This window comes from Salmo salar, chromosome 03 (assembly GCF_965601325.2).
Source record: "Salmo salar chromosome 03, fSalSal1, whole genome shotgun sequence".
NCBI lineage: Eukaryota > Metazoa > Chordata > Actinopteri > Salmoniformes > Salmonidae > Salmo > Salmo salar.
This window is the reverse complement of record NC_138293.1, coordinates 37,311,638-37,325,887: the sequence shown is the minus strand read 5'-3', so window position 1 is coordinate 37,325,887 and position 14,250 is coordinate 37,311,638. Positions and strand designations below refer to the sequence as shown.

The following is a 14,250-nucleotide window of genomic DNA, read 5'->3' as shown; positions in this document are numbered from 1 at the left end:
CAAGTTAAACGGAAAACAAGCAATTGTTACAGGAAAATAACTTCAATGTTTCTAAATACCAGTGTCACCAGATTATCTCATTCCATGATGGGCATATAGTCTACATCAGGAGTGTCAAACTAATTCCATGGAGGGCCTAGTGTCTGCGGGTTTTTTGGCTTTTCCTTTCAATTAAGCCCTAGACAATGAGGTGAGGGGAGTTCCTTAATAATTAGTGACCTTATTTCATCAATCAAGTACAAGGGAGGAGCAAAAACCCGCAGACACTTGGACCCTTGGTGGAATGAGTTTGACACGTGTGGCCTACATGGAAGTTTTTATGCACATCCAAAATAATAACAGGAGCTGGCTACAATAACGTAATAGCCTACATAGATTTAAAAAAAAGGGGATGTTTGGCTGCTGCCGAACTTGATCTTTTAATAAAGCTTTGGTAATTAAGATTTATTTCAAAGTGGTATCATGAGCTTAACACTTTATGGTCTATAGTTTTGACTACTTGGCAAATGGATTGGCCATGACCAAAAAAAAAAAAAAAAAAAAAAAAAAAAAACTGCCTTCATTGAGAGGAGGGGAACCTACGCGTGGTTCTTAATGAAATGAAACAAAATGGGGGAAAAAAACATTTGTTTTCAATTTTTACAGGCACAAAAAAGCACATCTCTCTCTTGTTCCATGTACATATGGGCACTATGCGTCACGGTTGGAAAGGTTGCGCTTCCGTTGTCAAAATCCATGCCATAACCAACCACGTTACTGCTAAGACCAGCTTTAGGTTGGTTTTAAATATCCCCACCAATGAATACTGAAATTGGAACTTTGGCACATGTTTTTAAGGACACAGCTCAGATATTGCCACCCCTCTCACCTTAGCACAAGCGAGCTTATATAAAACAGGTACATTATCAATCCTGGCGCTAGGGTTTGAAAATATACTGAACAAAAATAGGAACGCAACATACAATATTTTCAAAGATTTTACCAACTACAGATATGCATCTGTTAGTCACAGATATAGTACCTTCAAAAAAAAAAAAATATGGGCTTGGATCAGAAAACCAGTCAGTATCTGGTGTGACCACCATTTGCGTCGGGACACATCTCCTTTGCATAGAGTTGATCAGGTTGTTGATTGTGGCCTGTGGAATGTTGTCCCACTCCTCTTCAATGGCTGTGCGAAGTTGCTGGATGATGGCAGGAACTGGAACACACTGTCGTACACGTCGATGCAGATCATCCCAAACATGCTCAATGAGTGACAATGGGTGACATGGGCCTCTCGTCACAGTTTCTTTGTGCATTCAAATTGCCATCGATAAAATGCAATTGTGTGCGTTGTCTGTAGCTTATGCCTGCCCATACTGTACCATGACCCAACCGCCAAACATGGGGCACTCTGTTCATAACGTGGACATCAGCAAACAGCTCGCCCACACAACGCCATACACGTGGTCTGCGGTTGTGAGGCCGGTTGGACGTACTGCCAAATTCTCTAAAACGACGTTGGAAGCAGCTTATGGTACAGAAATTAACATCAAATTATCTGGCAACAGCTCTGATGGACATTCCTGCAGTCAGCATACCAATTGCACACACCCTCAACTTAAGGCATCTGTGGCATTGTGTTGTGTGACAAAACTGCACAGAGTAGCCTTTTATTGTCCCCAGCACAAGGTGCACCTGTGTAATGATCATGCTGTTTAATCAGCTTCTTGATATGCCACACCTGTTAGGTGGATGGATTATCTTGGCAAAGGAGAAATGCTCACTAAAAGGGATGTAAACACATGCGAGAAATAAGCTTTTTGTGCATATGGAACATTTCTGGGATCTTTTATTTCAGCTCATGAAACATGGGACCAACACTTTACATGTTGCATTTGTATTTTTGTTCAGTGTAGAAGAGCAACTGCTGTAACAGGTCGAAATTACAAACAAGCATGCATTTGATAATTATGCTCACTTAACGCCAGCCAAAAATATAGCCCATTATGTCCATTTCTGTGTACAGTGTCTTCAGAAAGTATTTACACCCTTTGACTTTTTCCACATTTTGTTGTGTTACAGCCTGAATGTAACATTGATTACATTTAGATTTGTCACTGATCTACACCCAATACAGTTTTGAAATTAATTTAAGAAGTGAATCCGTAATGTCTTCAGTCAATAAGTATTCAACCCCTTTGTTATGGCGAGCCTAAATAAGTTCAGCAGTAGAAATCTGCTTAACAAATAGCCTAATAAGTTGCATGGACTCATTTCCTGTTCAATAATAGGGGTTAACATGATTTTTGAAAAACTACCCCATCTCTGTTCCTCAATCTAGAAGTGAAATTCAAGCACAGATTCAACCACAAAGACGAGAGAGGTGTTTCAATGCCTTGCAAAGAAGGGCATCGTTTGGTATGTGTAAAAAAATTACATAAAATAAAAAGCAGACACTGAATATCCCTTTCAGCATGGTGAAGTTATTAATTAGGCTATTGGATGGTGTTTCAATACACCCAGTCACTACAAAGATACAGGTGTCCTTCCTAACTCAGTTGCCAGATAGGAAGGAAACTGCTCTGGGATTTCACCATGAGGCCAATGGTGATATTAAAACAGTTACAGAGTTTAATGGCTGTGATATGAGAAAGCGGATGGATCAACAACATTGTAGTTACTCCACAATATTTTAACCTAAATGAAAGAGTGACAAGAAGGAAGCATGCAGAATAAAACTATTCCAAAACATGCATCCTATTTGCAACAAGGCACTTAAGTAATACTGCAAAAAAGGTGGCAAAGAAATGAGCCTTTTGTCCTGAATACAAAGCATTATGTTTTGGGCAAATTCAACAACACTGAGTACACTTCATATTTTGAAGCATGGTGGTGGCTGCATCATGTTATGGGTATGCTCATCATCAGCAAGGACTAGGGAGTTTTTTTAGGGGGGAAAATAAACTGAATAAAGCTATAAGCACAGAGGGAAACCTGGTTCAGTCTGCTTTCCAACAGACACTGGAAGACTAATTCAACTTTCAGAAGGACAAAAACCTAAAACACAATGCAACATCTACACTGGATTTGCTTACCAAGATGACATTGAATGTTCCTGAGTGGCTTAGTTACAGTTTCAACTTAAAATCAGCTTGAAAATCAATGGCAAGACTTGAGAATGACTGTCTAGCAATGGTCAACTATCAATTTGAGAGAGCTTGAAGAATAAAAAAAAAAAAAAGGGCAAATATTGTACAATCCAGGTGTGCAAAGCTCATAGAGACTTACCCAAAAAGACTCACAGCTGTAATAGCCGCCAAAGGTGCTTCTACAAAGTATTGACTCAGGGGTGTAAATAGTTATGTCAATTAGATATTTTTGTATTTCATTTTCAATAGTGGCTTAATTACAGTTTGAACTTATATTCAGCTTGAAAATCTTTGGCAAGACTTGAGAATGGCTATCTAGCAATGATCAACAATCAACTTGACAGAGCTAAAAAAAAAAAGAAAAAAAAGGGGAAAATATTGTACGATCCAGGTGTGCAAAGCTCAGAGACTTACCCAAAAAGTGTCACAGCTGTAATCGCCGCCAAAAGTGCTGCTAAAAAAGTATTGACTTATGTAAATTATATATTTCTGTATTTCATTTTCAATACATTTGCAAACATTGATTTTTTTTTCTCACTTTGTCATTGTGTATTGTGTGTAGATGAGTGAAAAAAAAAATTAAATCCATTTTGAATTCGGTCTGTAACACAACAAATTGTGGAATAAGTGAAGGGGTATGAATACTTTCTGAAGGCACTGTATAAAATGGGTCATATCATTAAAAGTACCAGAGAGCCCACACTGAAAATTTGACATGTTTGAAGAGTATATTGTCACAAACAATATGTCTAAAGGGGTGCTTTTGAGATACTAATACAGTATTAATATTCTTTATGTTGTATAAATGAATATATGAAGAAAAATGTAAAAGCATGTCAAACATCCTTCCTCCCAATGAATTTACTATGTGAGAATGCTGATGAAGGCTACCATCGAAACAAGGTCCATTTGTTTTGCATTTGTCCTACAAAAAAATAAATATATACAGTACATTAAAACATAAAGAATATTTCAGTGAGTGCGGGTTTTTCCTTTCTTCAAGTACTATGTGATAATTGCCAGAACTATCTGTGATAGCAAAAATATTTTCAGGCTACGCTGGTGTGGAATTTTTAATAGTGGTATTAAAGACCAATCTATTACACTTTTTCCCCCTACTGTCCAGTCCTTCCAGATTTCTATGAAATAAAACCAATACTTCATTATAATAAGATAAATAGTTTTCCTTCCAACTTTTTTTATTAGGCATGTTGAATAGCAGCTTTTATGTGTTGGAATGGTGTGGGCGTACCCCAACAACTGTCACACCTGCTCCCACTCTCTGGCGCTCGACGGCCCATCATCATTACACACGCCTGTCACCATCGTTACACGCATCAGCACTTCATTGTACTCACCTGGACTCCATCACTTTATTGATTGCCTCCTCTATATCTGTCTATTCCTCAGTTTGATCCCCGTGTCAGCATTAATGTTGTTATAGTTCCCTTGTCCAGACGCTGTCCGTGGTTTGTTTCCTTTCTTTTTTTCATTAAATCTTCACTTGTAAATTTTCACTTGTAAATCTTCACTCTGTACTTGCTTCTCATCTCCCAACGGCTGTCTTTACAACTACAGTAGATCGCTGATTGGCCAGTTCATGACATCATCCTCTGAGGCAAAAGCAATAATTTTTTCAACGGTCTGCTTGAGATACAAATTTGAGGTGGGGTTTTTGAAGTTTTTTTTATGCTTTGATTTTTTTTCAATAAACTTCAACAACTGAATTAAGAATGTCTCTTTTTACCTTTTTAGTCTAGTTTTTTCTTTTTTTGTCTTTGAACTCAAGTCTCTTAACTGAGCACTCTTTTGTTTCTGTTTATTTACAGGTCAGGTTTTTTAGGGACCATACAGGTCCTTTCAGGGTACCTGTGCTCTGCAGGCTTTGGTGGCAATCTTTGAGTTTACTGGAGCTGGTAAGTTTCCAGTTTCCAGTGCTGGTTGTGCAACTTGATGTAGCCTGAGGTTGCTGTCCGGGAACATTGGCGAGTGGTCAGGACTGGAGCTGTCTGTTGGGCAGAGGCCCTATACGCAAGTTGTGTAGGGCCCTGCAAATTACGCAAGGGCCCCGCCTCCCCCTCGTGTCAAAGTGGGTGGCAATGTTTACAACTTCGATGAGAGGATGAAGCAGAACTATCCTTCTGGTCACGAAAAGAGAAAAAACACAATGAGAGTGAATTACGGGAACAGCAATCAGGTAAACTTGTGTTCTCCCCACTCATAGATTTGATGTCAGCAAATGACACTAAAGTTAATAAGTTGATGTGCTAGATTGCAGTGCATCTCTCTCTAGTCTGTCTGTCTTGCTAACCTAGCTGGGCAGTTAATCTCTTGGTCTGTCTGTCTTGCTTGCCAGCCACTTCCAGGGCTGTGTTCTGTGACTTTGTGCCTGACAAAAGTGAGAGTGAAATACAACCATTTTACTTTTGATAAACGCCAACGGTAATGGTGTTTATAAAATGCAGCTCGGAAAAGATAACCGCGTTGCGCATTAACATGTGTTCATATGCACAAAATGAAACTCGCGCTTTCCAGCAGCAACCTCTGCGGGGACCAGTCCAGACAATATATGGGCGTGATGGCACTCCTCATAGGCGCACAATTTTAAAACAAGACAATGATTATCTAGTCTCTCAGTCAAGGTTTAGTTACAACTCTGGACTAATGCAAGATGGAAAGCAATGAATTGACAGACTATTTATATATTGAATTTAAAATGTTGATTAGATGGGCATACTGGGCAATATGGATGCACATCTCTCAGTAAATAATAACCATAAAGTATTCAGCCAAGCCATAGCATTTTATATTTGAAAATGTATAAAACGGAAATCTGGGGGAGCCAGTTTGAATGGGCCTGATGCAGCTATAATTTACAAGTGATCATCAGCCAGTACAAGCATAGACTCAGGTGATCCATATCCAGCCTCAGCCAGTACTAACACAGACCCAGTACAGCCGACTTCAGCAAGTACTAACACAGACCCAGTACAGCTGGCTTCAGCAAGTACTAACACAGACCCAGTACAGCTGGCTTCAGCAAGTACTAACACAGACCCAGTACAGCTGGCTTCAGCAAATACTAACACAGACCCAGTACAGCTGGCTTCAGCAAGTACTAACACAGACATAGGTGAAGTACAGGCAGCCTCAGCCAGTACTAGCACAACCAGAGGTGTACAGCCAGCATCAGATACAAGCAGCTCAGACCCTAGTAGAACAGTTGCTGCTCCACCAAATAACCTAGCAGATTGGCCCCGAGGCTTAACAGACTTTATGAGGACTGAGTTAGTACGCAGAGGTTCATTCAAACCAGGACTGGATTATTCTTACCCTAAAGACAAGTCTAGAAAAGGTTTCAATTCAGGCTTATTACAGAGACAGCTGTCAAATGGAGAAAAGATTACCAGGAGCTGGCTTTCATACTCAAAAACAACGCTGTGTATCGTTTTTGCAGTAAGCTCTTTTCTACAAAAAAAATACAAAATAATAAATGAAGGCGTGAATAACTGGTCAAATATCAACACCATGAGGGTAGTTCTGAACACAAACAATAGTGGAGAGAACTTGATCTGCACCTAAGTCGGGGACAGACTCTTGACCAGATACAAATGACAAATTTGGAGGCTGAAAGAGATGCCTGGATGTCCTTACACGTTTAAATATCACCCAGTCTCTGGCTGAAAGAAACCTAGCATTCAGGAGTTCGTCAGACAGGCTCTTCCAACCAGATAATGGAAACTTCTTAAAAGAGGTTGAATTACTGGCAAAATTTGACCCCGTTATGGAAAATCATCTCAGCAAAATTAAAGATGGAGAGACACATGCTCATTACCTTGGGAAGCGCACACAGAATGAGCGTGACAAGATTCTGGAAGCAATGGTCACTCAAGTAAGAGACTCAAAGTACTTCTCTATTATCTTGGACTGTACACCTGAGATTAGTCACCAGGAGCAAATGTCCATTATTCTGCGAAGCGTGGCTTTAAAGGGAAAGCCAGAGTTCAAGGAGCACTTCCTCGGCTTTGTGAATGTTGAGGTTACAACAGGCTTGAATCTGTCCACTGTCATCTTAGATAAGCTGAACGAGTTGAAGATTCCATTTGAAGATTGCAGAGGGCAAGCTTATGATAGTGGGGCCCAAAATGAAGGGCAATCACCAAGGAGCACAAGCCAGACAGCTCAAAAGAAATCCCAGAGCCGTGTTCGTCCCATGTGGAGCACATACTCTAAACCTTGTCATTGCAGATGCTGCCAAAAGATGCAGTTGGGTTTTTGGGGCATGTGCAAAAGCTCTTCACCTTCTTTCAGCTGGCACACAAAGATGGAGTGTTTTGAAGAAACATGTGAACATAACCGTGAAGTTATGGAGTGACACAAGATGGGAAAGTAGGCTCCAAAGTGTTCATGCAATCAGGTCTCAGGCTTCTGAAGTTCAGGAGGCATTACTGGAAGACAGACAGACGATCATTGATCCTGTGGCCAAAGTGGAGGCACAAGCACTTGCGGAGGAAGTTGGGTTCTACCGCTTCTTGATTTGCTGTGTGATACTGACAATGACAAACAAGGTGAACAAGTTCCTCCAATCCGCCTCAATGCATTTGGATATGCAAAGGCCTCCCTCAGTACATACCAGAAAACTGGATTCTCTGAGGCCCAGACAACAGCCAAAAGTATTTGTGAATTAATTAATGTGGAGGCTGTTCTGTAAGAGAAGAGACTGAGAAACAGCAAGAGGCATTTCAGATGAGGCTCCTGATGAACCAGTGACTGATGCACTGAAAAACCTTGAAGTCAACTACTTCAACATTGTGGTCGACTCTTCTGTGACGTCCATGGATGAGAGATTTGAAACACTCAACCAGGTGAAAACCAAATATGGAGTTCTGCTGAACATCAGCACTGCCTCTCAAATGTCCAGTGAATCTTTAAAGGATCACTGCATTGTAAACACTGACCTAGGGAGCTCTGAGGTATCGGAACACGAGACGAAAAAAAGAAAAGAAAAATCACCTTTTTATAGTAAAGCATTGCATGCATATCATCGTATTTGCATAGTGGCATAGAGCAGTAGTATAACACATGGATAACATTTTTAGTGGCCTAGAGTCTGGGGAAAATGTGGCCTTTTATAAACGCATTTCATGCAATTCTACATCATTTTACATGACTGGAGACTTTGGCATAATCTTTTTAATGCCGTGTTTAAAACATGGGAACTCGGAACTGGTAAATCTCCGACTTCCGACGTCAGTGAGTTCAAGACAACTGGGAAGTCGGGGGGAAAAAATGAACTCCAACTGGGAAAATTAGTTTTGAACGGTCATCCAACTCAGAATTCAAAATGACAGGCTACTTTTACATTGACAAACTGAGAATCTGAGATCAATGAAAACAACCTTGTCTTGAATCCATCAATTGCCTAGGCCTAGGCGTATGGAGACACATATTGTAGGCTACACTATGAGGAGGAAATGATAGTCTTAAAAAACTTTTCAGTTTCACTGACTCACCCAATGATGTGCAGCTCACTGGCTGGTGATGGCCTAGTGCCATAAGCCTCTCTCTTGTTTTACTTTGTAAAACAAAAAGCCTATTTAGAAGTTTAGTAGCTGCGCCCCCCTGAACCCTTTGCGCAGCTATGATTCTATAAGGAAATAAATTATGAAGTGCAAAGCTGGAGAGATGAGAGTTTCAAGCTCATTCATGTCTATCAGAACAGAGAGATCATAGAAAGTGAATCGCGTTCCAGGTCTGTGAGAGACACAGGCCTGCTTCTCACACGGCCACATGTTAGTCTCAAACATAGGCTACAATGTTGCGCAAACTTTAAGCCCTGGCCAACCCGACTCAACACAACAATATCAGGAATTTTTACATTACAAAAAGTGAAAGAAAAAAAATCATGCCTTGAGAGGTACCGGATCCGGCCAAATAGGTCCCAAAAAGCAGAGGTGGATCCAGCGCTCGACGTCGCAGGTCTACTAACCACTGGTCCTGGCAACCATCATTACGCACACCTGCTCCCAAATGTTATGCACACCTGGACCTCATCATCACCTTGATTACTCTCCCTTTATTTAGCCCTCAGTAATCAGGTCGTTTTGGTCACGTTCAGTACACGTCTCCTGTTTTGTGAACCTGCCTTATTCTTATCATTAAACTCACCTTCTGCACCTGCTTCCTGACTCTCAGCGTTACACCGGCACAAATTAAGTACTGGCTGTTCGAGGCGAGATGATAGGCGGGAAGAAGGGTCTGCTTGATTCCATTGTTTTTCAGGACCAGCTGGGGTCCGTTGTCTGAGACGATTTTTTTCGCACAATCTGTAGGATGCGAACAGCCTTCGTATGTTTTCGATGAGGTTTGCTGATGTCATTGAAGTCATGTGATTAACTTCCAACCACTTTGAATAGCTGTTGATGATCACTAAAAAGTACTTGTCCTTTTCAGTGAAACAAATGTGAATTCTCCAAGGGTGAAGTGGTGCGACAGTATTTTAGCGACAGATTTATGTGCGAGCTGTCTAGTATGTGCAATTAAAAATATGCATTTTGTATAAGGAACTGGCAACTCATTCTCAATCTGAGAAATAAGCATATTCTTATCCAGGCAGGGCACTTGATTTCAACATCTAAACAAAGTGAACAGGCTATGTTGTTCAAGCAGTTGGCGATGGACAGCAGGGTCTATTCATAACAGTTCAACTGTTGGCTAGACTTTAAATATAAAGATTAGCTGGCTACTCACTAGCTGTGGGCTTGTGCTTGAGAGATTATTTATGAGACCTGTGATCATTTTTCTATAATACCTGCTACCAGAAACTGTCATCATTAGTGGATGTGCATTGTGCATGTAACAAAAAGGGCATTTTCAGTGATTATTGCACTAAAGCAGGTTAAACTATTTTGATAAAATACTGTCATTATTTGTGGGTCTTCTGGTTGAAGGCTAGGTATAATTTTACAATCCCTGAATTCATTACATTATTCCTGACTGTTTGAAATGAAGTGTATTGTGTAACAAAGATTATTTAGAGAAACTTTTTTAAATATTGAGATGTATATTGTGATTCGCCCATAAATTTGAAGAAAATTGAGATGATTTTTAGGCTATATCGCCCTACTTTGATGAGATTTTGCCCTTCTGAAAACACCACCTGATGGTGCTGATAGCTGGGTCAGTCACAGCCTTTTCCACTGAAAATATGTTCTGCCAGTTCAACTGTATTTTCTCTAGTAAGTTATGGCCTATCAGTGCAGGTCTGTCTCCTTTAACAATTATCCATGGCAAAGTCACATTTAGTTTTTCATACTGCACTGGCACTTGAAATAAAATATTTTATTTTTCACATGCACCAAAAACAACAGGTGTAGACTTTACCGTGAAATGCTTACTTACGAGCCCTTTCCAACAATGCAGAGTTAAGAAGTACGAACATTTGCACAGAAAAATAAAGGAAATAGTAACACAAAATTATATACAAGGAGTACCGGTACCGAGTCAATGTGCTGGGGGTACAAGGTAGTTGAGGTGATTGAGATAATGTACATGTAAGTAGGGGTAGAAGTGACTTAGGCAATCAGGAGAAATAATAAACAGTAGCACAGTGTGTGAAGAGTGCAAAAGTGTGTGTGTGTGGTGTCAATATGTGTGTGTTGGAGTTTCAGTGTAGTATGTGTGTGTGTGGGGTAGAGTCCAGTGAGTGTGCAGAGAACTAGTTCAAAAAATGGTAAATGAAAATACTCTGGGTAGCCATGTGATTAACTGTTCAGCAGTCTTATGGCTTGGGGGTAGAAGCTGTTCAGGAGCCTTTTGGTCCCAGACTTGGCTCTCCCTGGTACCACTTGCCATGCGTTGTGTGGATTTTTAGGGCCTTCCTCTGACACTGCATGTTATAGAGGTCCTCGGTGGGAGGACCCAGTGATGTACTGGGCCATGCGCACTACCCTCTGTAGCGCCTTGCGGTCAGATATCAAGCAGTTGCCCCAGACGTGCTACCTGTCCCAGACCTGCTGGAACCCTGACCTGTTCACCGGACGTGCTACCTGTCCCAGACCTGCTGTTTTCAACTCTCTAGAGACAGCAGGAGCGGTAGAGTTACTCTCAAAGATCGGCTATGAAAAAGCCAACTGACATTTACTCTTGAGTTGCTGACTTGTTGCACCCTCGACAACTACTATGATTATTATTATTTAACCATGCTGGTCATTTATGAACATTTGAACATCTTGGCCATGTGCAGTTATAATCTCCACCCGGCACAGCCAGAAGAGGACTGGCCACCCCTCATAGCCTGGTTCCTCTCTAGGTTTCTTCCTAGGTTTTGGACTTTCTAGGGAGTTTTTCCTAGCCACCGTGCTTCAACACCTGCATTGCTTGCTGTTTGGGGTTTTAGGCTGGGTTTCTGTACAGCACTTTGAGATATCAGCTGATGTAAGAAGGGCTATATAAATACATTTGATTTGATTTGATTTGCCATACCAAGCAGTGAGGCAGCCAGTCAAGATGCTCTCAATGGTGCAGCTACAAAACTTTTTTAGGATCTGAGGGCCCATGCCAAATCTTTTCAGCCTCCTGAGGGGGAAGAGGTGTTGTAGTGCCCTCTTCACAACTGTCTTGGTGTGTTTGGACCATGATAGGACCTTACTGATGTGGACACCAAGGATCTTGAAGCTTTCGACCAGCACCACTACAGCCCTGTCGTGCTCAGCCCTCCATTTCCTGTAGTCCACGATAAACTCCTTTATCTTTCTGATGTTGAGGGAGAGGTTGTTGTACTGGCACCACACTGACAGGTCTCTGACCGCCTCCCTGTAGGCTGTCTCATCATCGTCTATGATCAGGACTACCACCATTGTGTCATCTGCAAACTTAATGATGGTGTTGGAGTTGTGCGCGGCCACGTAGTCGTGGGTGAACAGGGAGTACAGGAGGGGACTAAGCACGCACCCCTAAGGGCCCCCCCCGTGTTGACGGTCAATGTGGCGGATGTATTGTTGCCTACTGGGGGGCGGTCCGTCTGGAAGTCCAGGATCCAGTTGCAGAGGGAGTTGTTTAATTCCCGGGTCCTTAGCTTAGTAATGAGCTTGGAGGGCAGTATGGTGTTGAACGCTGAGCTGTAGTCAAGGAATAGCATTCTCACGTAGGTGTTCCTTTTGTCCAGGTGGGAAAGGGCAGTGTGGAGTGCAATAGAGATTGCGTCATCTGTAGATCTGTTGGGGCGGTATGTGAATTGGAGTAGGTCCAGGGTGTCTGCGATGATGATGTTGATGTATATACTTACCCTAGCGAAGGGGTTTTCTCACTTGAGTAGATAATCCCTTGTAACTGCATATTCTTTAACGGGAGGTGAGACAGAGCATCCTGGTAACACACTTCTGAGACCCGAGAGACAGCGGCCCTTGTGTCTAACTGCATATCCAAGACTTTTCCATACAAAGTGACATTCAATGTAATGCCCTTTTTCCCATTGGAGGTAGTGTAAACTGTATACACCCCAAACAGCTCTGAATCATCCTCGTTTTCTTGTCATTTTCCTCAGTAGTTTCAACATACTGTATCTGTCCCGCTCTGCGGTTCCTACATGCACGTGCTATGTGTCCAACTTTAGAACAGACATTTCAAATTGTTCAATCTGCAATCACCAGCAGAATGTTTTCTCTGCACCTGTAGCATGGTTGCTGACATGCATTCACTTGCTTTGTCATTTTTCTGACACTGTTCCTCACCAGTGTCCTTTTACTCGCATAGGATTTTATTTTTGCATTTTTGTTCACTGCATTTACTGACTGAGCCTCTTTTGTTTTCCCTGAAAGCTTCCCAGAACACCAGGGACTTAACTTCATTGACAAAACCATCTCACATGCCTTTCTGAATGTTAGATCCTTTTCTGCTAGAATCTTGTGCTGCGTCGCTTCAAAGCAGAGTCCTACTTACAAGGTAATCTCTCAGTGCATCTCCTAGATATTGTCCAAAATCCCAATTAGCTGACAGCTGTCTCAAAGCCAAACGCTGAAGAACATACGCACATCCAGGTACTTTCCGCAGGTGCTGGAGCTGTAGGCAAACTCATGGACAACAGAACGGAAAACGCCGCACACTGCTGCTCATCCTCCCAGGTGATATTTATTTATAACAATGTGTCGACCCTTAGATCTTCATCAGGCATCCATATCCCAGGTGGGGGTGGAAGGTCCTATATATAGGGGCAGTACTCAGTGACATCACTTGGGCCATGATTTTCGCTAGGTGAAAATTCCATGAGGAAGTACAGAGAGCTTGCAAATCATTTTGAGTTTGTGACTGAGTTGCATCTCCATGTGAAAGACTGATTATGCAAACAAGGATGAGATGGTCAGGGACTGTATTGTATTTGGAATACAATCACCGTGCGTGAGATACATTTTTGAATGATGGGTCTGAGCTAATACTGGACAAAGCTATTGACATAGCCAGATCTCACGAGCTAGCTCAGATAAAAAACATTTAAGGTGGCAGCACGAGTGCATCACGTGAACAAGCAGTGCATGCAGTCAGGCAGACCTAAAATCACACCTCCAGAGAGCGTGCTTCAGAAGGGACAGAACTCCAAAACAGAGCAACACAGACTCAAAACGCCCCAAATCACGTGGATATTGTGGATACAAAGTGCATGGTGAAGAGGAAAATTGCCCAGCTAAAAGGTAAACAGTGTACTAAATGTGGAAAATGGAATCACTTTGCAAAAGTGAGCAGAGCTCACCATGGGAAAACGGTACACACCGTGAATGAAGATGAAATCAGAGTCAAATGCTGATGAACTGTTTATCATCTCAGAGATCGTCATGCAACAGATACTACACCAGAAGGGCCTGAATGAGGTTCTGCGGCGCCAGTGTGACCAGCTCATTGATGCCAGACGTCAGAAGATGCAAGAGACGCAGCGCCGTTCCACATCAGCTTCACCATGTTCATATTTCCTGGGTTATGTTGGCGTTCCGTGTGTTTGTGTCCTATGTCTCTGACATTCATTTTTTTTTTACTTGACTTGAGATTAGACTTGTGACTCAACTCGACTTGCTCTTAGTATGCACGACTGACTCGACTTGACCCATTCTCCTTGGGACTCGACTAC

The 14,250-nt window shown here is 41.8% G+C and overlaps 1 protein-coding gene across 3 annotated transcripts in view; it reads right to left on the bottom strand.

Annotated features, from left to right (window-relative positions):
• Positions 1-14,250, bottom strand: part of LOC106600370 (uncharacterized) — a 40,038-nt gene that overhangs the window by 17,792 nt on the left and 7,996 nt on the right. The window lies entirely within an intron of this gene.